At 39.0% G+C, this 25,646-nt stretch overlaps 1 long non-coding RNA gene across 2 annotated transcripts in view; it reads right to left on the bottom strand.

The window, feature by feature from the left end:
* LOC139076457 (uncharacterized) overlaps positions 1-25,646 on the bottom strand; it is a 71,710-nt gene that overhangs the window by 25,781 nt on the left and 20,283 nt on the right. For both annotated transcript variants that reach the window (XR_011528084.1, XR_011528085.1), the window contains exon 3: positions 3,236-3,283. This is a non-coding gene — a long non-coding RNA (uncharacterized lncRNA). The remainder of the gene's footprint in view (positions 1-3,235; positions 3,284-25,646) is intronic.

Below are 25,646 nucleotides of genomic sequence, written 5' to 3'. Positions count from 1 at the left end.
GCAATGTTATCAACATGGGAGTAAAAGACCCTTTAGACGCTGGCTCTTGGGATGAGACCTAGAATTCTATAGGAGGAATTTAGGGCTTTGTGGGCAGGGCTCCTGTGGGAACTGGCTCCTCTTTGTTGAGTTACATAGATCCTTGGAGATGCATGTGCCTAACTCTCCAGAACCCAAGTTCTTTGAATAGGTGGAACTGCTGCCTAAAGGTAGGATGACCACGTGTCCTTATTTGCCAGCAGGGACAGTCTCATATTATGCCTGTTGTCCCAGAGTAATTATTAAGAGTACCTCCTTTCTGTCTCCAGAGTATTGTTGTTTGAATAATCAATTATACTCATTCTAACTGAAGATCAATGGGGCTGATGAAGCCATAAAAGTCTCCTATTCTCATCTGTGGTGGATTGCAGACCTGTTTGGATGGCAAAGAGAAATCTTGCCAAGTTTCCACCATGTGCAACCAAGCACATCCACTGATTGACCTTTGGCTGGCTGGAACTTTGGACAGCCCGTTTCAGACAGTTTGAATCCAGGCTTCTCAGTTTTGGTGTCTCAAAAACTGAAAGCAACCGATCCCGGAGAAGCGTTTATAATTTGCCTTATGAGCCACCCAGAGGACTGAACTTAGACTCTCTCTTCTTTGGTTACTTTCTCCTCTTGGTTTATTATTGAACATTATGCTGTCCAATGTGGTGGCCACAAGCCATAGATGGCCATTCAGCACTTGAAATGGGCTAGTTCAAACTGAGATGGTTCTAAGTACAAAATGCACAGTAAAATTTGAAGACTTAGTACAAAAATGGTAAAATAAATCATTAATATTTTTATATTGATTACATACTAATATAGTTATATTTTAGATATCTTGAGTTAAATAAAATATATTTAAAATCTATTATTAAAATTAATTTCATCTGTTTCCTTTTCACTTTTTTAATGTAGCTACTAGAAAATTTAAAATTACCTGTGTGGCTCCATTATTTTTCTATTAGACAGCACTGATCTAGTCTTTTAATTTCTACCCAGGAGACCCACTGAACTGGAACTGAGCAAAAGATGCAGCTTTATTTCAGACTGCCATTTGGTAATCTGTGTTTCTTTTCCTTGTATCAGGTATTTACTAATGCCTCCAGACTTAAGACAGATAACAAATATTAATTATCTACCACAGGTAGAAACTGATTAAATGTCAGTGCAGTTCTTCTTCTCTAAAGCAATGGATTTAATCTCTCTGAAGCAATTATGATCTTTGCTGCATAAAGCACGCTTTTCCTATGTAATCAGTAAGGGAACACTGCTTACCGTGAATTCATCCTGTCAATCATACATTCATATTCCCTTACTTCAGCGGATATTACTAGCAGCATTTTAAGGTGATCCATCGTATCTGCACCTATATTTATATGAGTGGAAAGTGAAATACACATATGTTCTATAAGTAAAACTTGCTGAAATTATCAAGCTGGGTAAGCCGTGAGTGAAATACGATTTGTTGCCATGATTTAGGTGGGATTTAGTGAACTGGAGAGAGTAAATAAGGTGTAGCTTTTTTTCAGGAAGACAGTGATGAATTATAGGAGAAATGAGAAATGCCTTTAAGTATGTAACCAATAGATGTAGGACTCACATGAGGGTCAGATCAAGCAGGTTATTGTCAACCAGTTAAAGATTCTGGATTTTATTCTATTTGAAATAGAAAGCCAACTTATTAAGAAGAGTCAAACACTTAAAAATATCACTTTGGCTAATACACAGATAATGAAAAAACTATGCAACTGTGAAAGTGGGGAGGCTGTTTAGAGGCTGTCGCAATGGTCCAGGCGAAAATGATGGCAGCTTGGAATGCGCAGCATGTTACAAAAATTTAGGGGAAAAACATGAAAAGCAAAAAAATCTCATAATTGTAACACCCACACACAGTCATAGATAACGTTGAGTAATATTTCTTTCCAGTAAATTTTCTACATGTAGGTTTTGGCTTGGTTACATTTATAGTTTATGCATAATTTAGAATAGAGCTTTTCAAACTTAATATTGTAGGATTTTTTCATGTTATAAAGTGCTTTATAAATATAACCATTAACACCTGCATAATATTTTGTCAACAGCAGCCATTGGCTACATAACTATCTCCTACTGTTGGTCATTTTAGGTTGCATAATACACTATATTATTTTAAATTACATTAAGTTTTTATTAATGTATTTTGAAGGTTGAATGCCAAGTGTAAATACTAGGCTAGAGGTTATCAACATTTTAGGTATTTAAGTATGTTGCCAAATAGCTTTAAATTCAGAGGATATTTTTAAAGACAAGCATTTTTATTACTTTCAAATTCAGACAATAGTAAGACTAGCTTTAAAAGTATTTTCAAATCAAATGCTCCTTGGGGACCTTCTTTATTAAACAAATGATTTTTTCTTTTTTTGAGGAAGGTTAGCCCTCAGCTAACATCTGCCACCAATCCTCCTCCTTTTACTGAGGAAGACTGGCCCTGAGCTACCATCCGTGCCCATCTTCCTCTATTTTATGTGTGGGATGCCTGCCACAGCATGGCTGGATAAGCAGTGCGTAGGTCTGTACCCAGGATCTGAACTGGCAAACCCTGGGCCTCTGAAGCAGAGCTTGCAAACCCAACCTCTATGCCACTGGGCCGGCCCCAATAAATGATTTTTTTAACATACGAATTATTTTATTCATTTAACTATTACCTAGTAAACATCCATTCTGTACCAGGAACACTCTAGATGTGGAATACAAAGAGAAATAGATTCTCTTATTTCCCTCAGATAGACACATAATTTAATAATTCCAAAGGAGTAGAGGATACTTGAAAATTATTTTTTACAAAAATATTAAAATATTTACTTGAATTCATACTTACATTTTAAATTAGTAAATTATTTCTATGTAAGTAATCATTAGGTAAATTTTAGCTACTGATAGAATTATTAAATATTACAAGTTAGTAAAATCAGAATTAATATATTTTACTTTTGCTATAGATGAAAGTGCATACGTTTGTAGTTTAAGATGTGGCTAGTGTCAATTTAATGAGACTTCTAGATGGAAAATTCAGCTTCTATGGACTCTGCATATCCACAATCTGGATTAAGAAGCACTAGCCGCTTGACCGATGTTGTAGGACACTAATCGACATCGGATTGGACGCACTAGATTCAAACCCCAAGAACTAAAATCTTAACACCGAGAGGAAGAAGGCTTTTCCTTTTACCTCTTACACTTTCCTCTTCTTTTCTTCATTTCTTTCACTTTAATTCTTCTAAAGAAAAAAGAGAAATTGTTAGTAGACACTAAACAATTCAGAAAACCAAGTGTCTTGTTTGTCTGCTGTAATTTACATCTTGAATTTAGTTAAGATCTAACTGACAAAGGATTATAATCCAAAAGCTTGCAAATATATTTTTGGGGTGGTGAAGAGACTACTCACACCCAACACCCATCTAGCTTCCAGAGAAGTAAGGCGAGTGAGGCTTTGTCATGTAAACTGGAGTAGGTAAGTGGGTAAATGCTTTCCAATGGTTTTTTCTTCTTATTATTATAAGGCGTAAGATTAAAATTTTGCTAGAAAGAAGAATATGAATTTGAGATACAGACCAGATAAGGGCTTTCAGAAAGAAATGAATCTTTTCAATGGACAGTATGTTGACATTATGCAACAGAGACTTATCCGACCCAAACTGTCAATAATGCATTGGTTGCCATATTATAGGAGAGGTTGCATCAAAGTCTGTGAGGCAGGCCCTCTCCATTCTCTGCTGCGTTTCCACCAGGAAGAGAATTCAACCTTCACTCACTTATTCATTTAATAAATATTGAATTCATTTTAGACACTAGATATGTTGGTGAACAAAACAGACAAAGGTAAAAATAACAAACACAATAAAGTAATATGTATAGGATATTAGAAGTTGATAAATGCTACAGGAAATCAGAGGAGAGTAGGTCAGGTGGTCTGGGAAAGCTGTGTCAGGGAATGGGAGGGGTTGCGATGCTCATCAGGTTGAACAGAACGGGCCTCATTGCGAAGCTACCGTCTGAGCAGAGACCTGAAGGCGGTGAAGGAGGTAGCCGTTTGGATGGATATCTGAGGGAAGAGCAGTCCAGACAGAGGGAGGAGGCAGTGCAGAGGATGTGAGGCAGCATTGTGCCTGCTGGGTCAAGGAATTGCGAGGAGTTCTGTGTAACTGAAGCAGCAAGAGCAAGGAGGGAAAAGCAGTAGGAGCTGAGGTCAGAAGCTAATATACAGACCAGATCACACAGGGCCTTTAGGCCAATGTAAGAATGTCGGATTTTGTTCTGAGTAAAATGAAGAGTCTTTGCAGGGTTTTGAGCAGAGGAGTGGCAGGATCTGATTCACATTTAATAAGGGTCAGTCTAGCTTCTGGGCTGCTAACAAATGGTAGGTTGCAAGGGGAGAAGCAGGGAGATCAAAGAGGAATTTGCTGCAGTGATCTGGGCAGGAGATAAAGGTGGCATTGACTTGCGTGGTAGCAGCACTGTTGTAAGAGGTAGTTGGATCCCTTCCTCTGCCCCATCCTACCCTGGGTCCCATAAACGCTGAGAAATGAGTTCACTCCTCCACTCAGAGAGTCAGCAGAAACAGGAGGAAGGAGAAAAGCCTTGATATTCCTTGTGCAATGGGGGCTGTGAAATTGGCAAGATAAGAATGGACTTGAGGGTTGATCATCTTTGTAGGGTTGAGTAGCATGTCCAGGGAAATAGAGACAGTAAGGATACTAAGAAAGAAAAGGGATAAAAAGAAGACTTCAGGAAGATAGGACTGGGATCTAGGAAAGGAAAGAGGAAGAACCCACGCTAGAAATCCCTAAAAATCTAGGCCCCGTTGTTGGGTTAAGATTTGGTCCTCTTACCACTGCACCCCCAGCTCGTTTCCACTCAGGAAACCACATCCCCCTTCTGTCGGTTGTCACACTGTGCCAGCTGTGTGTTGCTGTAACACTGAAAGCTATGCCATCAGTATTTCAAATACCAGCCTGGTCACCCACGGTGGACAGGTTTTGGTGGAGCTTCCAGGGTAAGACAGACTAGATGAATGACCTGACCACTCACTTCCAAGAAAACTGGCCATGAAAACCCTGTGAATAGCAGTGGAACGTTGTTTGATACAGTGCCGGAAGGTGAGAGGATGGCACAGAAAGTCTGAGCAGGGTTCCACTCTGCTGTGTACAGGTTCACTAGGAGTTGGAATCGACTCCATGGCACTAACAACAACCTTGTGTGGTGCAAAGGAAAGAGGCAGCAAAACACCAAATGCTCCCTAGACTCTTTTAGCTCTAAACTAGTAGTTCTTAATCAGGGTGATTTTGCCCCTCGGGGGACATTCGGAAATGTTTGGAAACATGTTTAGTTGTCATAATTGGGGGAAGGAGTACCAGTGAGTAGGAGAGGATGGCATCCTGCTAAACATCCTACAATACACAGGACGGTTCTCCACAATAAAGAATCATCTGGCCCAAAATGTCAATCGTATCATGGTTGAGAGATCCTCCTTTACACCCATAAACTGAACCCTTGGGTAAAGAATGGATTTTGTTATCCTTAGTTTCTAGTGTATTTATTATCATTTCAGAAAAAGCAGTTGACATGGTGTTCAGGAAAGGGAGGGCCTAGGACTCTCCTCCACTGTTGCTGGCAGAACCTAATTGTAAGATAATTTGATTCTCCTGACTGTGTCACTGAGCCCACCCTCCACGCAGGACCTAGGTGAGTAAGGAGGTGGATACACTCACCATAGTACAAAGAAGTAAAAGGCCTACTATGCATGTTACATTTTCATGATAATCAGAATAATTCCCGGATTGGTTCATTCCTAAAGTATAAATCTACTTAATTTATTATGTGGCCAAAACATGATAGTTATTAGTTTAGATTATAGATTAAATAGCTATGGTTTAAGTTAAAAAATATCTAAGAAATGACTCCAGATGCTAGAATCACAAAGTGGCTACCATGGAGAAATGTATTCCAAGTCAAAAACGGTTCTGCATATACTGAGTACTGTATATCCTGAGTACTCCATATCCTGAGTACTATATATCTTGAGTACTGTATATCCTAAGTACTCCATATCCTAAGTACAGCATAACCTGAGAACTGCATATCCTGAATCTGAAGAAACCATGGGAACTCATAAACACAGTCCCCCTTCAAAGATCCTTTTCCCACATACTTTGAAGTCAATGGCTGTTTGGTGCAATGGTCTCCAAAGTAGAGTGCAGGCATCCCAGTTGGTGAGCATAACAAACTTCTATTTATTTATCTTAAAAAACAAATTAAAATTCACCGTTAATATATGGATTGCTACTGGCTTCCTCACTTGGTCCAAGTGTGAGAGGTTTGTATAACCCACAATTGACAGGTTTTACAAGACAGAGGTGTTAAGAGTAACATCTTCTGTGTTCGTTCATTTTTAGCATATTCTGACAGTTTGCTGTTGACACGTGCCTGTGCCTGTGACCATAAGATTCTGTTGTCCTATCCAGAGGTTCCCTGTTATTTCATGGCCAGGCACTTAAGAGAGCTGTTACATTTTAAGATGAGTTACTTTCTTCTATAAAAAGATGAATGACCCAGATTACTTACCGTTTCTACCACGACATGTGGCTGATAGTAAGCTAGCTGGTATTTTAGAAATGTGAACACACTTATTTTAATGAGGAGTGAGAAATTAATTGCTTTTCAAAGAAGTATCTGCTATACAGAGAGAGAATTTGAAAAAAGGATGTTTGAAAATGCTCCCTAGTTATACTATCCCAATGCCAAAAAGGATATGGACGACCTATTTTAAAAAATCTACCTGCACCATTATAAAAATTGGAGACAATTTTCTAATCTGTTAAAAATCTTTCAAACAGAGTGCGTTGGTGAATTTTTTAACCCAATGAATGGCTGCTGTCTCTTATAAATAATGGGCATTTTGATAACCTTGATTCAAGGTGTGACAAATATTATAATGAAGGTTATGCTGGATTAATTATATTTCATGTTGTGGGCATTGAAGATTAGATTGCTTATTTACAGTCATTTATTATAGTTAGGAAGCACTGTCATCACATTTGATTTAGATGGATTTTATTGAGCAGGAGGGAGTTGGTTTAATTGAAAAAGTTTCTATTTTAAAACACACTGGAGTTTTCTATTCTCTGATCTTGAACACGCAAGGCCTATACCTGCTGCTTTTCCAATATTTCCTGTGTGTACTTGATTTGATTAAATTGAGTAATGAAACATGTAACCAGAGCAGAAGTTTCAAATTAGAAAGGTACAAGAATGTCACAATTATTTGAAGAGACATAATTGTAGCAGTTGTATATCAACCTATCCATAGACAATATGATTTTCTACATTAAGTGATTTCATGTCTTTGAGCAAAGGCCTAACTCTTAAACTGTCTCAAAGGAATCAAAAGAATGCATTTGTATTAGAAGGACTAAGATCTTGACTTCATGAAAGGATGTCAAGCCGTTAGCTTCACTACACACTGAGTACACAGCTCCACATTTCCATTAGGAACTATTTGTTCAACACAATGTGCCAGAAAGTGTACTGGCCACTGTGCAGAATGCACTGGAGATTAGAGGGAACAAATTTCGTCTGAACATTAGCTTCAACTGATGAAGAAGGATCATTTAAATGCAATAAAGAAATCAGAAATAGACTCACTCCAATACGAAACTAGTTACAGGCGGCTGGCCCAGTGGTGTAGTGGTTAAGTTCGCACACTCCACTTTGGCAGCCTGGGGTTCTCAGGTTCGGATCCCAGGCATGGACCTACACTACTCATCAAGCCATGCTGTGGTGGCATCCCACATACAAAGTGGAGGAAGATTGGCACAGATGTTAACTCAGGGACAGTCTTCCTCAAGCAAAAAAGTGGAAGACTGGCAACAGAAGTTAGCTCAGGGACAATCTTCGTCACACAAAAAAATAACCAACAAAAACTAGCTACAAAGACTTCCCTACCTTATATTTATTTTTCAAAGAGATACTTTTTTTTGTGAAATCATAGATCATTCTTAATCTGAGCATCCTACCGCTCCAGTCTCCTTTCTTATGGCATCTTACCTCAAAACCTATGTTCTTGCTATTGTGCTTTCTCAGTCACACCACACTTCATCCTACTTCTGAATCCTTACCTAGAACATCCTTTCGGACTGGAATTCCTACTGCTTCTCCTTCTATAACTCTGCCTGGTGAATGTCTACTCATCCTACAACTCAACCTTCAGCTAATCCATGAAGCCTTTTCTAAAACATTTTCACTTCTCCATGCCTCCAAAAGAATCTACCATCCCCTCTATATTAGTTTGTTATGGCTGCCATGACAAAGTAGCACTGACTGGATGGCTTAAACAACAGAAATTGATTGTTCCTCAGTTCTAGGCTGAGGCTAAAAGTCCAAAATCAAGGTGTTTGCAGGGTTGGTTCCCTCTGAGGGCTGTGAGGGATGGACCTGTCCCAGGCCTGTCTCCTTGGTTTATAAATGATTGTCTATTTCCTGTCTCTTCACACTGCCTTCCCTCTATGCATGTTTGTGTCCAAATTTCCTCTTTTTATAAGGACCCCAGTCATGTTGGATTAAGGCCTACCCTGAAGACTTCATTTTAACTTGATTACCTCTGTAAAGATGCTATCTCCAAATAAGGTCACATTTTGAGGTTCTTGGGGTTAAGACTTCAACACATGAATTTGAGAGGATACAATTCAACCTGTAACACTCTCTTTTATTCCTTTTCTCCCTATTTACGTCACAATAATTTTTTGCACTAGCATATTTTGATTTTTCTCTGTACCTCTGTACCTCGACCTAGGATAATTCCTAGCACAAGAGGCTGCTTACTAAAGTCAGTTGATTGGTTTGCTGATGTAATGATGAATAAACAAAGAACCAAAATGATAGCAGTAAAGCCTGTCCATTTGATTTGTAGAAGGGACTAAAGAAATAAGTGTCTGGAATTCCACATTTACATTTTTCACATGTCCATCTCTCTCACCAGGCTGTGAATTCTTTGAGGACATAAGCCACATTTTATTCTTGATTATGGCAGAAATCATTAATTAGTGGCTTATGTAATATTCCTACTCCAACTTTTTATATCCTAGATTTTCTATATCTCAACTCCTATTCCTACCCCACTCCTCCTTTTTACAAACAGAAATTAAATTTTGTTGGGGGAGGTAATACATCTCAAGCTCCCTTGCAGATAAGTGAGCCCTGGGGATGGAGTCCTGGCAAATGAGATGTAAGTGGAAGTCTGGATAAGATTTCCAGAAAAAAAGGAGCAGACCCAGCTGGCGTGTTTCTTGCCATTTGCTGTTTCCCTTTTTTCTACCCAGCATGCAGAGGCACTGCTCAGAGGTGAAGCAACCATTCTTTGACAAGGTAAATAGTACATAGTAAGGATGGCTAAGCAAGGCTGGCTAAGCAAAAGGATAAAAAATATCTTCATTTCACCCCAATTTTTTTTTTTTTTTGCTGGGGAAGCTTCATACTGAGCTAACATCTGTTGCCAATCTTCCTTTTTTTTTCTCCCCAAAGTCCCGATATAGTTGTATATTCTCACTGTAAGTCCTTCTGGTTCTTCTATGTGAGGTGCCACCACACCATGACTGCTGACAGACAAGTGGTGTGGTTCCGTGGCTGGGAATCTAACCCAGGCCACTGATGTGGAGCATGCTGAACTTTAACCACTAGGCCGTCGGGGCTGGCTCTCACCTCAATCTTGAAAAATTTTTTCTTAGTATAAGAGTCTAAGTTGACATTTATATTCTCTCAGCCTGAAGAAATTCTTGTTGCTTTTGAGAAGTTAGCCACCACTCTAACAGCCTTTTCTTGATAGGTGGCTGTGTCTTCTTGGGGGTTATTTTCTAAAAATCTCTTTCTCTTCGTTGTTTTGTATCAGTGTGATATGTTTAGATGTCGGTTTCTCATTTTTATCATACTTGTTACTCTTTGGCTTCTTGAAAATGAGTATTAGACTCTTTCAACAATTATAGAAAATTCTCAGCCATTATCTCTTTAAATATTGTCTTTTTCACACTATCTCGGTTATTGCCCTCTGGAATTTTCATCAGTTTATGTCAGATATTCCTACTCTATCATCCATGTCTTTAACCTCTCTTTCATATTTTCTTTCTCTTTATCTCTGGACTATATTCTGATATAGCTTCTTTAGTTCTGTGTTTCAATTGACTAATTCTCTCTTTAGCTGTGTCTGTCTTATCTGCTGTTTACAATGCCTTATTAATTTCAATTTGTATATTTGTTACTTCTAGAATTCTAGTTCTCTAGTGATTCTTTTACAAATATATTTGATTCTTCTTTTAAATTTTTCTATTCTTGTTCATATCCTCAAGCTTTTCCTTTATTTCTCAAAATCTTAAACCTAGTTATTTTTATCATTAGTGTGTGATAATTCCAATATATGAAGTTTTTGCAAGTCTGATTCTCCTATCTATTATTTATGCTGGTTTTCATTCATGGTATCTTGGCTCCTTATGTGTTTTGTGAACTTTGACTGTAGGCTGATAACTTTTTAAATAACAATATTGGTGGGAATTATTTGAGGCCTGGGTTGAAGTTCTCTAAGAAGATTTGTATTTCTTCTGGTTACATAATATGCCTAGGGGCATCAATAACCTGGGTCCACTTTGTAGTCTTTACTTGATGTCTTTTGAGACACAACGGCATCATGAACTAGATTGGAAGCCCACATGGAGTCAGATTTATGGTTTTGAATTCTCAGAAGCGATTACCTTCATCCCCTGCCCAGTACCCAGGTTGAGCGAGATAAATTTATTTATGGTCCCTTCTGGATGGTGGTTTTACTTCTTGTTTACCGTTATACTGAAGGTGTAGCTTTGGATGCCAGCTTCATGTTGGGTGTTTTCTATTGACTTCAGCTCCTTTTATGGACAATAAGTTTTACTTTTTGGCTCTTGCATCTCACCAAGCAGTAGCTCAAATTTTCCAGGGTTCAATAGAAAACCTCAGAAACAAAGACAATTTTGGCAATCTCTTGCCGCAGAGTCCCTGCTTTTACTGTATTTTTGACCTCTGAGGATTCCTTCCTTATGTACCAACAGATATATTCTGTGTTTTCTCCAGAATTCTGGTTGTTTCAATAAGGACATCATTTGAGTTTCTCTATCTGCCATACTACCAGAAAAAGAAATAAAAATATTAAAATAATTGTTTACATTGGTGAAAAATTTGAAAATAAGCTGAATATCTACCAATAAAAGATTGGGGGTACATGTGGACCATTGATGTCAAGAAGCCATTAAAAGGAATGTGGTAGAGGTGCATATACTGACATAGAAATGTCTCTAACACATACTGTTAAATGAAAAAAGCTAATTGCACAATAGTATGCACAATATGATTCTGTCTATGTGAAAAAATGAGAAATGTATATGCTTTTCCAAGGACACATATTTTTATTTAAATATGCAGGAAAAAATCTGGATGTTTATATACTAAAATTAAAGGAGTTTTCTTTCTTTTTTTTCATTTTTAAAAAAAGAGAATGTATTTTTGAACTACTTGGGTTTATTTAAAGATAAATGCAAATTTAAAGGAATAAATGGGATAAGCCATATAAAACACTTAGTACAGTGCCTGACACATCATAAGAACTTAATAAACTTCCACATATATTATTATTTTCATTTGAAAGTAAAAGTTAATGATAAGGTATAACAGAATATGATGGTCACTTGTGATGTACTACAAATCAGTAGCAGACCTTGGGTTGGAAACTTTATCTTTGATTTAAAATACTGATCTGCTCCCAAACTGTTTATAGACCATTTGTTTCACTTGCTACTTTCAGAAATTAAGAGGTGTTATTCCAGGGGCTGGCCCCGTGGGCGAGTGGTTAAGTTTGCGCACTCCACTGCAGGCAGCCCAGTGTTTCGTCAGTTCGAATCCTGGGCGCGGACATGGCACTGCTCATCAAACCACGTTGAGGTGGCGTCCCACATGCCACAACTAGAAGCACCCACAACTAAGAATATACAACTATGTACCAGGGGGCTTTGGGAAGAAAAAGGAAAATAATTTAAAAATCTTTAAAAAAAAAAGAGGTATTATTCCAAAAAGTGAGTTAAAAATGTGATTTGTGATCAAATGAGTTTTAGAAATGCTGGGTTATATGAAGTATAGTGATTTCATTTGTTTGTTTTGTTTTTAGTAGGAGGAGTTGTTAGAACTGTGAAATTGTATTATGCATTGGGAGTCTCAAAGATGGAAATCTTGTATGAAACATTCCCCAAATTTATTGAACCCCAGAATCCCTCTCTCAATCATCTCCAAGGACTTCTCTTCCATGAAATGCCTTTTAGGAAATACTTCACTAAACCATAATACAGATACAGATATTACAATATCCATTTACTGACTCTGAATGAATTCTGACTTTTCACAGCCAGGTTGTCACGATGCTTAATGGATAGTGCATTCTCTTTTGTCCTTTAATTTGTCTAGAACACATTCCAAGTATAAACACTAGCTGTTTTAGTAAGTGAAGGCAAGCGACCTTTCCTGTCTATGCCTCACGCTTCTTTGGATTAGCATTGATTAATGGGTGGAAAATATGATGCATCTAGAGCCATTTCTTGGCGTCAAATAAACTAAAGCCAAACATCAAAGGGCAGGCGTGGAAACTAAGAGGAGAGAAGAACAAGAACCCTGATGTCCTCATTCCTGCTGACTGTTACCATACAACCAAGGACCCCGCTGACTGGGAAAAAATACACTGCTATCCATAATTGGACAAGAAAGTATTTGTTGCACATGCTTGGACTGCATAAAGGAGAACTCTATGTGATCAGAAGATATCAAAACAAAACATGCAATTGCTTCACTGTAAGCTATTAATAATGAGTGTATACATGCTAAATATCTCCTTCCTCCACCCTTTACATCTGCCAATTTTGCCACGTTGGCAGAGAGCTATTGTTTTGGTATTACTTATCCCTTTGAAAATATGCCATTCAAACTTGTAAGTTTGTTCTCACAGCACCAACTAACCAAAGGGCAGACATGGAAAAGAAGAGGAGACAAAACAAGACCCTTGATGTCCTTGTTCCTGCTGACTGTCAGCACCTGCAGATACAGCCATCCCTGGGGCACTAACACTTTGAAGAGACAAATCACAAGCTAGAGTTGTAGAATGAGGATTCGTGGTTTAGACAGAAAGGAATTCCTTCCATTTGTAACACTGGGGCTTAGCATAGTTTGCTTCTACAGTATAACTGGGCTTGACTCAGGTTATTCCAGATTGTGGGGAAGCAGGGAGTCCTTACCTCCAAGAGTTGTTTGCAAAGCAGAGATTCCTCTTCGAGATATGATTTTTTAAAAAGCTTTCTAGAAGAAGATCTCTTTGGTGACATCAAAAGGGCTTCCTTGCTCTGATCCATAGAGAAGTGGAATTGAACAGAAGTTTCTCCACTGTATGAAACTACACCATGACTTTTTTCTTCTCAATTATGTAGAAAGCAAAAACATGATGCTGTAGATTTCTTAATTCTTTAAGCATCAAAGTGCTAACTAAAGTCAATGTTTCCTGTCCCCTGCCCCTGAGTCAGTGTGATGTAGAGAGGGCAGTGGCAAGAAGGAGGTTTATGGGTTCTTATCTGGGTCCAGGAAATTCTCAGTTCTGATAAAGCCGAATTTGATCATTCAATTAATAACAAGTAACAGAGCCTGGAATATATCTTCTACTGTCCCATATTCATTAAAATTATTCATCTGTGCTCTCTTGCTACCCGTGAAAGTGACAGTGAAAAATAGCTGTCTATTAACACAAAAGCAAAACGTAATGCAGTAATGATACTTGAAGCTTCCTGCAATGCTGGAATTTTTAGAAATCATTAATAATAAATTACCAGCAATGCCATGAGCAGCTGATAGGTCTTCTCTTTGGTGGGTAAAACTCTCCATTATAAAATAATAATACACTAGGTCATACGTCACAGCCTTCAGCAATTTTCTTAAAGTTATTTTTACTTTAACACCAGTGTCACCAAAATTGAATTCACTTTACAGATGGGAAAACCAAGGCTATTCCCCCAAATGATTGTTCAGAATGAATCAGAGTATTGCAACTGTGGGGGACTGGAATTGGCCACCCCATGATATGTCTCTTTGGCATGAGGATTATTTTGGGCTGGTTACTTTTAAAAAACTGCAGACAGGAAAGAAACTCTGAAAAGTATAATTTACTTACCTTTACTTTTGTAAAGGAAATCTCCATCTGTAAATGTGTCTCCCTCCCTGCAGCAGAAAGAAGGGGGTATGACCTTATCTCTAAAAACTCTTATCAATACGGAAGGCATGGACTTAAATCTGCATAATAATCTTACTTTTGTTTACTGTACTTGTCTGGTAACCTCCAGTAACTGACTCCGCCCACTCCCAACATCCTCCTTTGTCTTTAGCTGAAGATGATATTTAAGGTGGTGGCTTCAGCCATTTTGTTGAGTTGCTCAGTTTGCCCGAGCCTCTCCCATGTATACATGTTATGAAGCTTTGTTTAATTTTCTCCTGTTATTCTGTCTCATGTGAATTTAATTCATTTCCCAGCCAGAAGGACCCAGAGCAGGTAGAGGAAATGTCTTCCTCCCCTACACAACTGAGACGATCAGCTTAGCTCCAGATTTAAATGAAAGCCACTGGCAGATTTGTTAATCTGACAGGAACAAGTAGAAATCATTGGTTAATGAGTTAGGGTTGGAGTGGAGATGCAGTTCCATTAATCACAAACTCTAGGTCATTTGTCTCATCCATCAAATTCAAGAACAAGCAACAACATGACAAATTATTAAGAGGTAGTCTTGGCCCATATTTCTCAATATATGGTTGGGGGCCACATGGGGAGTAAGTAAGTGTTCTCTTAGAGGAAAGGAAACAAACACAAAAGTTGCAAACATGAAAGCAAAACACTCAAGTCCAAGACCTTTGTTTATCAGCTCAAGAGCTCCATACTCAGTTATCAGTGTGCAGGAGGGGTCCAAAAAAGAGCAAGTTCAGACATGCTCTGAGTTGCTTCCCTCTTCTTATTTCCCTCAATTCCACTCAGCAATTATCCTAGAACCTGATGGCCTCTTCCTAATTACAGAGTCTGCAGGAATCCGAATTGGAAATAAAAATGACCTAAACACATCCAAAGCCCGGAAGCCATGGAAAAGGACTTCAAATAGCACCGTTCTTCCCAGTGCTATCATTTGAGACTTTCTCTTTGTAGTATGCAAATCAGCCTGTTAAAATATAGACTGGCTCAACTTGTGAAGAAAATTCACAAGAAGATGAATTATGAGATATAAATCACGTGACTTTTACCAGGACACTTCTTCTCTGGGACTTTGTTTCCTCATGGGTAATGGGAAATGAGGAGGATTAAAAACAGGATTCCAAATCACAGGCCCTCCAGAGAACCCTGGACTACCTGATGGCTTAAGTGCCTCCCTCCTTCAAAAGTCTACGGTGTTTTTATGTTGAGCAGCATTGGTATTAAGCAAAGTCATGGCTCTTTAATCCAGTTCCAGGCTACATGTGTATAGCCTTTTATTTTATAAATTCCTAAAATGATGATCCTCAAACAAATCAGAAATACAGAAAATCACATAAAATAACAGGTTCTTGAACATCCACCACCTTTCCTCCTTTGACAATCAAATTACTGCCCATAGTTTGTGAAATAGCTGTAAATCATCTTTCTCCTATCTCCTTTGTACACAACTCAAGATTCCATTTCAAGCAAGGAAGTGGATCTTCCCTTCAATTCTCCTATTGTGGAAATTGTAGGCAGACTCAATAATAACAATTTGGGGCAAAACCTTAAAATTTAAGCTCTCTTAAAGAAGAACACATAATTTAAACCTCATATAATCTATAAACCTCATTCCAATCAAATACCATAACCAAATTTGTTACCAAATGTTAACATATAGAAATTCAGTTTCTTCTTTTAAGTTAAGCCCCAAAAGAATAAAAGGACTTATGGGGGCAAAAGGAGGAAAAAATGTGTTGAAAAAAAGCGCCTGATACATCCTCATAAAGTTACTGGTCAAAGCCAAAAAAATAGAGAGAGAAATAGCCATGATTCTATGTTTCCTTTTCTTGTGTGTGAACTAACTTTGCACAGGCTGTCATCTTCACTGTGTTCTTTCTCATGGAAAGGATTTCAAAACTATTTGCCAACAGGATCGCAACCACCATGGAGCAAGGGAAATGGCATCTCCCATCCTGGAGCTCTAACAGGAAATTGCTTTGGAAGAGTTGATTGGCCTCTCCTTTACATGACACCTGATTCATATGCTTGACAGATTTAATTTTCAGTGAAGGGAGGGCTCATTAGCATTTCTCTGAAATGGCCCTGTGTATTGAGGGCCAACTCTCCTAAACTTGGTTTGCTCATCCTTGTGCAGCATCTTCCAGAAAAGTGATCCTGCCACGTTTGATGGCCTTTGACAGCCAGAGCCAGGAAAGTTCCCTGACACATTTGGACTCTAACTGGGGTCAGTGTCCAACACCCTGCAAGCACACCTGGAGATCGCAACAAATTTTCCACCTTCTCTGTTGTTTGCATTACTCCCTGGGAAGGTTCAAATTAGGCAAGTGTCAATATTTTGATGCAGTGACATGATAAATATCCAGAGTCAGGGCTTGCAATTGCATTTGTGAAATGTCAGACTGGAGGGGGTAAGGCAAGCAAATAAAACAAACCAAACCACAAAGAAAAATCAATGAAGAGCCTTGAGAAGACATTTCATAGAACAATTTCTAGCAGAAAAAACCTCAATCTCAACATGTCCAAAACTGAATGTATGATCTTCCCTCCAAGACCTGGCCCTCTTCCTGTGTTTCTTATTTCAGAGAATGGAATCACTCTCAGGCCATTTGCACAAGCAAAATCCTGAAAGGACATCCGTGATGCATCCCTTGCCCTCAGTCACCATGCAGAATCCTTCACCAAATCCCATTGATTTTACCCCTTCAATGTCCCTTGAATCTGACTCCTCCCCATCACCACTGTCTCCACCATCATCCCTCATCTGGTAAAAACTGCTGAGTTGGTTAGCCTCCTCTGTTGACGCTGACCTTCGAAAATCCATTCTCAAGCCACAGCTAGAACAATCTTTTCCAAACTTAAATCCAATGATAATATAAACCTGCTTTAACACTTTCGATTGCCTTCCCAGGACTCTCTGGATAAAGTCCAATATCTTTAACGTGGCCTGCAAAGTTCTCAATGGTCTAGCTTTGCCCATCTCTCCAGCTTGATTTTGAGTACTTTCCTCATGCACTGTGCTTCAATCACTCAAGCCTCCTTTCAGTTCCTCAAACCACGGGCTCCTTCCTACCACAGGATCTTTGCAGATGCCATGATGCCAGATGTCTAAAGCTCTTTGCCCCACCTTCCACTTCCACTCTCCTTCAGTAACCACTATTAGTTTTTCATATCTGAGATCAAGTGTAACTTTCTAAGAAAAGCCTTTCTTGATTTCCTCAGCCCATGTCACATCCACTGTCATAAAACTGTCAGGGCACTCAGCTAACTTGCAATTTTACATTCATTCATGTGCTTTTCTGATTACTGTGTCCCTTATCCCAATGCAAGTCAATACAGGCAGGGACCATGTCTGATTTTTCTCACTATTGTATTTTTTTGTTCTATCAGTTTCAGTGAGAAAAAGGTTTAAAAGCTTCCACTCTGATTGTGGATTTGCCTATTTCTCCTTTAATGCAATCATTTTTCTTTATATGTTCTGAACCTACATTTTTAAACACTACAAATTTAAGATTATTTTCTCATCTTAGTGGATTAACCCTTTTATCATTTTTAAATGGTGCCCTTTTGCCTTACAATTCACTTTGTTTGACACAAGTATAACTATGCCAGCTTCCTTTGGGTTAGGGCTTGTATGGTGTATCTTTCTCCATTTTTTTCACTTACTCTTCCTGTGTCCTTGTATTGAAGATGCTTCTCTTATAAGCCTTGCACTATTGGGTTTTGTTATTTTTTAATACAGATTGACAATATAAATTTTAAAAATTGTTTACATTTAATATAATTGCCAAAATACTTTGGTTTAAATTTACCACCTTACTATTTTTTTCCAATTTATACCATTCATTCTATGTTCCTTTTTTTTTTCCTTACCTTCTTTTGGGTTAGTCAAATAGATTTTACTACTCCATTTTTTCACATGTTGGCAGTTATATAATCTTTTGGCAGTCTTTCAGAGGTTACTTTAGCATTCAACGTAAATCCTGGACTTATTAAAGTATAATATAAATTAGCGGTTTTTTATGAATTCCTGTGCCATGAAAGGACCTTTGAACACTTTGGCTTTACTTCTCTTCTTTCTGACTTTTATGCTATCATTGTTATGTATTTTAATCTACATATATTTAAAACTCCATAAGTTATTATTAGTATTGTTTTATAGAGTCAATATTTATTTAGATTTACTTACATATATATCTTTTCCTTTCTATTTATTCTTTCCTATAATTTTTGGCTGTCACTTAGCATCACTTTCTTTCTGCCTGAAGAACTCCCTTGTGTATTTCCTTTAGTGCAGGTATTGGTGACAAATTCTTCCAGAAAATACAATGTTCAAGGCTCTGGATCCAGCTAAAAATTTTCAAGGAACACAGACGAGAGAGGGACTTGTTGACCTGTACCATGATTATGAGAATAACAAAATCCAGATTTTGGGAAATTCTACAAGTCAAACAGCCCAGGATCTTCAACAGATAAAGTCTATGGAGAAGAAAAGCTTGGAGGGGCTCCAGTAGATTAGAAGAGACTTATGTGCCATATCAAACTTTGTTTAGTGGGCAAGACTAGACTATAGTGTCTAGAGATGCATATTTGGATAATAAAATTATAAACACAAGAAAGACATTACAATAAAGGTATGATAGGATGAGGGTTGCTCTTAAGTTAGGCAGTGCACTGTGATCAGGATAGCACACAAGGAGAGGTTTCTGAGTGACTGAAAAATTCCGTTTCTTTATAGTGGTCGCAATTTTAACATTTTTATCTTTGTCATCAGTTTTCAACAGTTTTATGATGGTGTGCCTTGCCGCGATTTACTTGTATTTGTCCATTATGGGATTCATAGGGTTTCTTGTGTCTGAGACTTGATGCCTTTCATCAGTTTTGGAAAAATCTCATCAAGTATTGCTTCTGCCCATTCTCTTCCTCCTCTTCCTGGCACTACAATTATAAATTTATATATAATAATTTACATTGTCCTATGTATCTCTCACCTTCTTTTTCTTGATTTTGCATTTATTTTTCTCTTTGTGGTTCAGTGTGGATATTTTCTACTGGCCTACATTCTGGTTCATTATTTCTCCCTTCAGCTATGTCGAATGTGCTCCTAATTTATTTACTGAATTTTTAATTTTATTTATTGTATTTTTAAGTTCTAGACTTTCCTTCTTATTCTTTTATTTTAATTTTGGTGGGGAAGATTGGCCCTGAGCTTACATCTGTTGCTTATCTTCCTCTTCTCACTTGAAGAAGACTGTTACTCAGCTAACATCTGTACCAGACTTCCTCTGTTTTGTATGTGGGACACTGCCACAGCATGGCTTGATGAGCCGCATGTAGGTCCACACCCAAGATCCAAACCAGAGAACCCTGGGCTGCTGAAGCAGAGCATGCGAACCCAACCACTACATCACCAGGCTGGTCCCCTATCTTATTCTTTTTTTTTTTTTTTGAGGAAGATTATACCTGAGCTAACATCTGTCACAATCCTCCCCTTTCTGCTGAGGAAGATTGGCCCTGAGCTAACATCTGTGCCCATCTTCCTCTGCTTTATATGTGGGATGCCTGCCACAGTATGGCTTGATGAGTGCTGTGTATGTCCACACCTGGGATCTGAACCAGTGAACCCCGGACCTCTGAGGTGGAGCATGTGAACTTAACCACTATGCCAATGGGCAGGCCCCTTTCTTGTTCTTTTTTATAGATTCTGTATATCTGTTGAAATTCTCCATCTTGTCATCAATTTGCTTTAATATGTTTAACACAGTATTTAAGTATGTGTCTGATAACCCCAGTATCTCATCCATACCTTTTTTGGACCTGTTTATATTGTCTTCAAATGGTTTTTGGTCATTTGGCTGGTTTCCTGGTATGCTAGAACTTTTTAATTGAATACTGAGCATGATTCGATTCTATGAAAAATTACAGAGATTATTTGAGGCTCTGGGTGCCATTATCTTTCTTTATAGGGGATAACTTCTGGGTGGGTAAGCTAGGGAAATCACCTTTATCCAGCCTGGGTTGAAGCTGCTTTTAGTTTTTGTGAGAGCTGGTCTCTATATAGTTTGCCTTTACTCTTAGTGTTGCCCTTTAGAGCTCCCGACTGAAGGCTGAGGGTGTTTCTCAGTGCCCCTCCTCCCTAGCAGGCATGAAGTCCAATTTTGTCCGATGAGATTGCTGAAAACGATCTTCATCCACTAACGATCTTGGAAATGCTTCCAGGAGAGAGTAGAGCTGCATTTTGATCTTACCTCTTTGTGTTCACCCTCTCTCTGGAATCTTGTCTACGAATGCCCTTGCTGTCTCAGTAGCTCTTATATTTCTTCAAATGGATTTCTTTCTTTCTTTCTTTATTTTTTTAAGATTTTATTTTTTTCCTTTTTCTCCCCAAATCCCCCCAGTACATAGTTGTGTATTCTTTGTTGTGGGTCCTTCTAGTTGTGGCACGTGGGACACCGCCCCAGTGTGGCCCGATGAGCAGTGCCATGTCTGTGACCAGGACTCGAACCGATGAAACACTGGGCCACCTGCAGCGGAGCGCGCAAACTTAACCACTCGGCCACGGGGCCAGCCCCGGATTTCTTTTTTTAATATTTTATCCAGTTTTTCTCAATGATAATTTGTGGAAGGGTTTGTCTGATAGAAACTAATCTGTCATAGTTTCAAAGAAATGTCCGTCTTCAAATAACTATTATTTGTTGATCACTTAACTCAGAGACTCTATTATTTTCTCACAGCACTCTGAGTTTTTCCTTTATGGAACTCTCTACAATTTGTAATTAATTATTTTTATGTTTCTCTGTTTGACACCTGTGTCTCCATCTAGACTATAAACTCAATGAGCCAGGAGGAATCACGTCTGTTTTGTTCACCAGTGAATCTTTGGTATCTAGTTCATATTAGGCACTCACTATTTTTGTGTGTGTGGGTCGGGGGGAAGATTGGCCCTGAGCTAAATCTGTTCTAGTCTTCCTCATTTTTGCTTGAGGAAGACTGTCCCTGAGCTAACATCTATGCTAGTCTTCCTCTACTTTATGTGGGATGCCACCACAGCACGGGTTGATGAGAAGCACTATGTCCGTGACTGGGATCTGAACCTACGAACCTGGGGCTGCCAAAGTGGAGTGTGTGAACCTAACCACTGTGCCACCAGGCCAGCCTCAGGCATTCACTGTTTTTAATGAATGAATGCAGGTTTTGCACTAAGAATTTTATATACATTATGTTATTTAATCCTCACCATAGCTATATGAGGCAGGTATTATTATCCTCGTTTTAGAGAAGAAATAACAAAACATTAGAGAAGTGAGCAACTGCTCAAGGTCACTATATATTAAATGTTCTGTAAAACTCCTCTTCTTGGAAGCTAAATCACTGTGCTTTTGCAACCTGTATGTGCTGCCAGCTTTTTATTTTTCAAAGAAGTACAGACTATTAGGGCATCCTTCAATTCCTTCTCTTCATTGTCCTCTTCCTCCTTTTTCATATTCTATGTCTTGCTTTTTGAAGCCTTCAATGCTCACGCTTTTCTTTAGCGAGTGAAATGGAAAAATAAAAGACGATGAAACTCACAATCGCTGAGCAAGCTGTCTATGCTCCAACACACCAAAAGGAGGCCACACACTCGCCTCCCCTCATGTCACAGTGGACAGCTTTGGGACCTGGGCTCATTCATTAAAAACATTCTTTGTTATTTTATTTTTTAAAATAGGGGTTATTTTTTAGAGTAGTTTTAAGTTCACAGCAAAATTGAGCAGAAAGTACAGAGTTCCTACATACCCCCCTCCACACACACACACACACACTTGCACAGAGTGGTATATTTATCATTGATGAACCCACATTGGCTCATTCATTTTTATCCTGCTGTATGAAATTATCTGGGATTGTGTGTTTGCCCAATTTCAGCCATTTTGTGTAAAGTCCTCTTTCAACCTGCAGTTAAAATTTGAAAATCTCTGCTCCTTTGTCAGCATTTATTCTGTTCTTAACACGTAGTAAGGTTCACTTACCCCCTGAACTTTGGCCCTTCTAGCACATTTCAGTGTTTATATGCTCAAAAACAGGCAATTAACTTTAATATTGCATTCTTAAAGGAAATCAGGTGTAATCTCTAAAAGCCGTAAATGATCACATTGTCACGCTGAGTCTGAAATCTTCGTGACGCTGCTCACATTCGCAGTGCTCTCTCTTCCTGCCCAGCAGACCAAGGTCTGGCTCAGATCCCGCCACATCTGTGAAGCCTGTTCTAACAAGTTCCATCCCACAATAATTCTTTTTTCTCTTTGGCACCATATCTGTCATCAAACTGTCCTTGAGAAAGTCATTAACCCCCTCTGTGCTTTAGTTCCCTTATTTGAAAGTGTGGATCAAAATACTTCCAGACAAGTCTGTAGGTAAATTTAAATTTGTCCAGATATGTCCGTGACCGACACACAGTTCTGATGCAGTAAACGTCAGAACTCCCTCTCTCCTACGTGCTTGGGTGTGTCTGGAGGATAGGTACACAATGTGAGAGACAAAACCATAAAACTATATAAAAATGTGCTTGCACAGAGATTACAGCAGAGAACAACACCTCAGTGATATCAAGTTTCCTAGGTCTATAAAGGAAGAGGACTATGTAGTAGCTGGAGCAGAGAAACTGGCAGATAGTAGAGCTGTCAGGGAAAAGGAAGAGGAAAGGTGGGGGACAAGGGGCACTATTCTGCCCAGGATATCATATTAATCTCCATCTATATATGGGCAAAAGGAAACAGAGCAAAAAAATGATTGCTCCCCGAGATAGACAGCCACATGCGTACCTAAGTGCAGACTCTGCTTCCAGGTCAGCAGTCAGAGGACATGGGGAGGATTTGGACACACATCAAGGAGGAGAAGGAGGACTTCTGGGAGGAGGATGCCCAGGGATCCACAACTCTAGGCACAAAGTGAAGCTATTCCAGGACTATCGTAGGAGAATGACTAGACCCATCTGACAGCAGAGGAGTCCTTGGATAGTAAAGCACATGAATGTCTGATTGAGGAGGATGGAATTTATCCTGTAATCGGTTGAGGAGCTATTAGGAAACTTTGAGCTTGCCTGTGACATGATGACTGAGATACTGGGACAGCACAGACTACAGGGGAAAGAGGCTGGAGGCTGGGGAACAAGCACGGAGTTCTTACAACAGTCCTGGGACGAGCTGATAAGGACTCACCGCAAGTGGCAATGGTGAAAATGGAAAGGAAGGGATCCATGTTCAAGTGCTGTCTTCTAAAATATTTCTGTGGCCTCTTCTTCTTTTGGATTTTTCTCCCCTCAAGGTTATATGACAGACTATAGATGTTTAAATATGCTTTTTAACTTGATGGACATTAAAAAGTCTATTTAAAAATAGAAGAAGATAATAAAATGGGCTCAAAGCTGAGGACTTATTTAAAATACATTTTAAGGGAATGAATTAGCAAACCCTCCTCTGCCACCCACCATCAAAGAGAGATCCAGAATATAATATAATTAATTATAAATAAATATAATATAGCATCAAAACTGGTGCTGTTCCACTCAGGAAGCAAAGAGCCTAACCATGACAACCACTGTGATTTCTCTTATAAAGTACACAGGCTCAACATAGGCAGAAAGAAACAAATGCTTCTTAACATTAACGAGTGTATTGTTCCAAAATGGACAAAGTGAAAATCATGGTCATGGAGAAATAAAGTGACCTGTTAAGAGAACCAGCCATGGCTCTCTCAGGTGAAGAGGAGGCCGAAATGGAGCTGAGAGACCTACGCCCTGCACCCGTGGAACCACAGCTCAAGCTTTCCTGCCCTGCCCTCACTAGAAGCTGACTGAACAGAGGCACATCAATGAGCAGCCAACTTCAGAGCTTGAGGAGGAATATGTTGAGGTGTTTCAAGAGGCAGTACAGGATCAAAAAATGAATCATCTATTTTTGGGAAAGGTAGAAATTTCTGATGCAAGGCTTGGGGTACTGATCTTTGAGCCATGAAAGGGGGCTCTGTGGTGAGAGAACTGGAAACAAGAGGGTTACATCAAAAGTGCAGGAAGTTTCCATGAAGGACCCTCTCCTGAAAAGTTTGTTTCTAGAAAGTTCTTTTCCTTGTGCTTTCATAGTAACAGCTCAAATGGGTAGCCTTTCCCTTTATCTACCAGAGATGGTCAAGAAGGTCATGGAAACTTGGATCACATTCTCTCCAACCATTTCTTTAAGTCTAGAAGCAGAGCATTGGAGAATAGTCATCATGGGGAACATTGACTGTTGTGGGTTGAACCGAGTTCCCCAAAAAGATATGTTGAAGTCTTAATCCCAGTACGTGTAAATAGACCTTATTTGGAAACAGGGTCTTTGCAGATGCAATCTCATTAAGTTGAGGTCTTAATGAATTACAGTGGGCCCTGATCCAATCACTGGTGTCCTTATAAGAAAAGGGAAGTTCAGACAGACACACACACAAGGGAGAAGGCCATGTGAAGATGGAAGCAGAGATAAGAATGATCCATCCGCAAGCCAAGGAACACCAAGGATTGCTGGCAAACACCATAAATAAGAAAAAGGCAGAGAAAGATCCTCCCATGGAGCCTTCGGAAAAAGCATGGCCCTGCTGACACATTGATTTTGGACCTCTAGCCTCCAGAACTGTGAAATAACACATTTCTGTTGTCTTAAGCCACCCAGTTTGTGGTTACAGCAGACATAGGAAACTCATACACTCATACTCTACTTCTGCACTATAGCGAGGGGGGCATGAAGTCAAGGAGGGCCCTGACAAGACTCTGAGCCAGATTATGATTCAGAATCTTTGAACCAATGGGGCTCTTAAAGAAGCAATTGAAGTATTCTTTGTGTCCTAGATCGTGATGGTTTTCCTTTGAGAGCTCAATGAGCATTTAACGCATCCATTTATTATGCCAAGAAATCAGCATTTTTTGCTGACAGGAAGATAGTGATCCTTGAACTCCTGTCTCCAGGACTGTTTCAAAAGCTCCTCAAAAATTTGGCCCCAGTTGGTAATGGAATTAAAGGGGAGGAGTAGAAGAATTGCTAAGCATCACAAACCGGGCTTTCATAGTTCCAGACACTCATTTAAAGATGACAGGGGAATAAGGAAATCCAAAGGTCAAGAAAACCTCAGAAAAAGTAGGGGTGGACCCAAAAAAGAATGGGCCATGCTGATAGATATGTGAGATTTCTCTTATTCTTGGGGTTCCTGCACTTCATAGAAATAGCCAAGGAAGAGATTGTGCCACCCTGATCTTAAATTGATGTCACATTTTGGAATTAATTATGTTGCTGAGTAGCTTTCA

Source organism: Equus przewalskii, chromosome 16 (genome assembly GCF_037783145.1).
Source record: "Equus przewalskii isolate Varuska chromosome 16, EquPr2, whole genome shotgun sequence".
Taxonomy (NCBI): Eukaryota; Metazoa; Chordata; class Mammalia; order Perissodactyla; family Equidae; genus Equus; species Equus przewalskii.
This window is presented reverse-complemented; position numbering and strand designations above follow the sequence as displayed.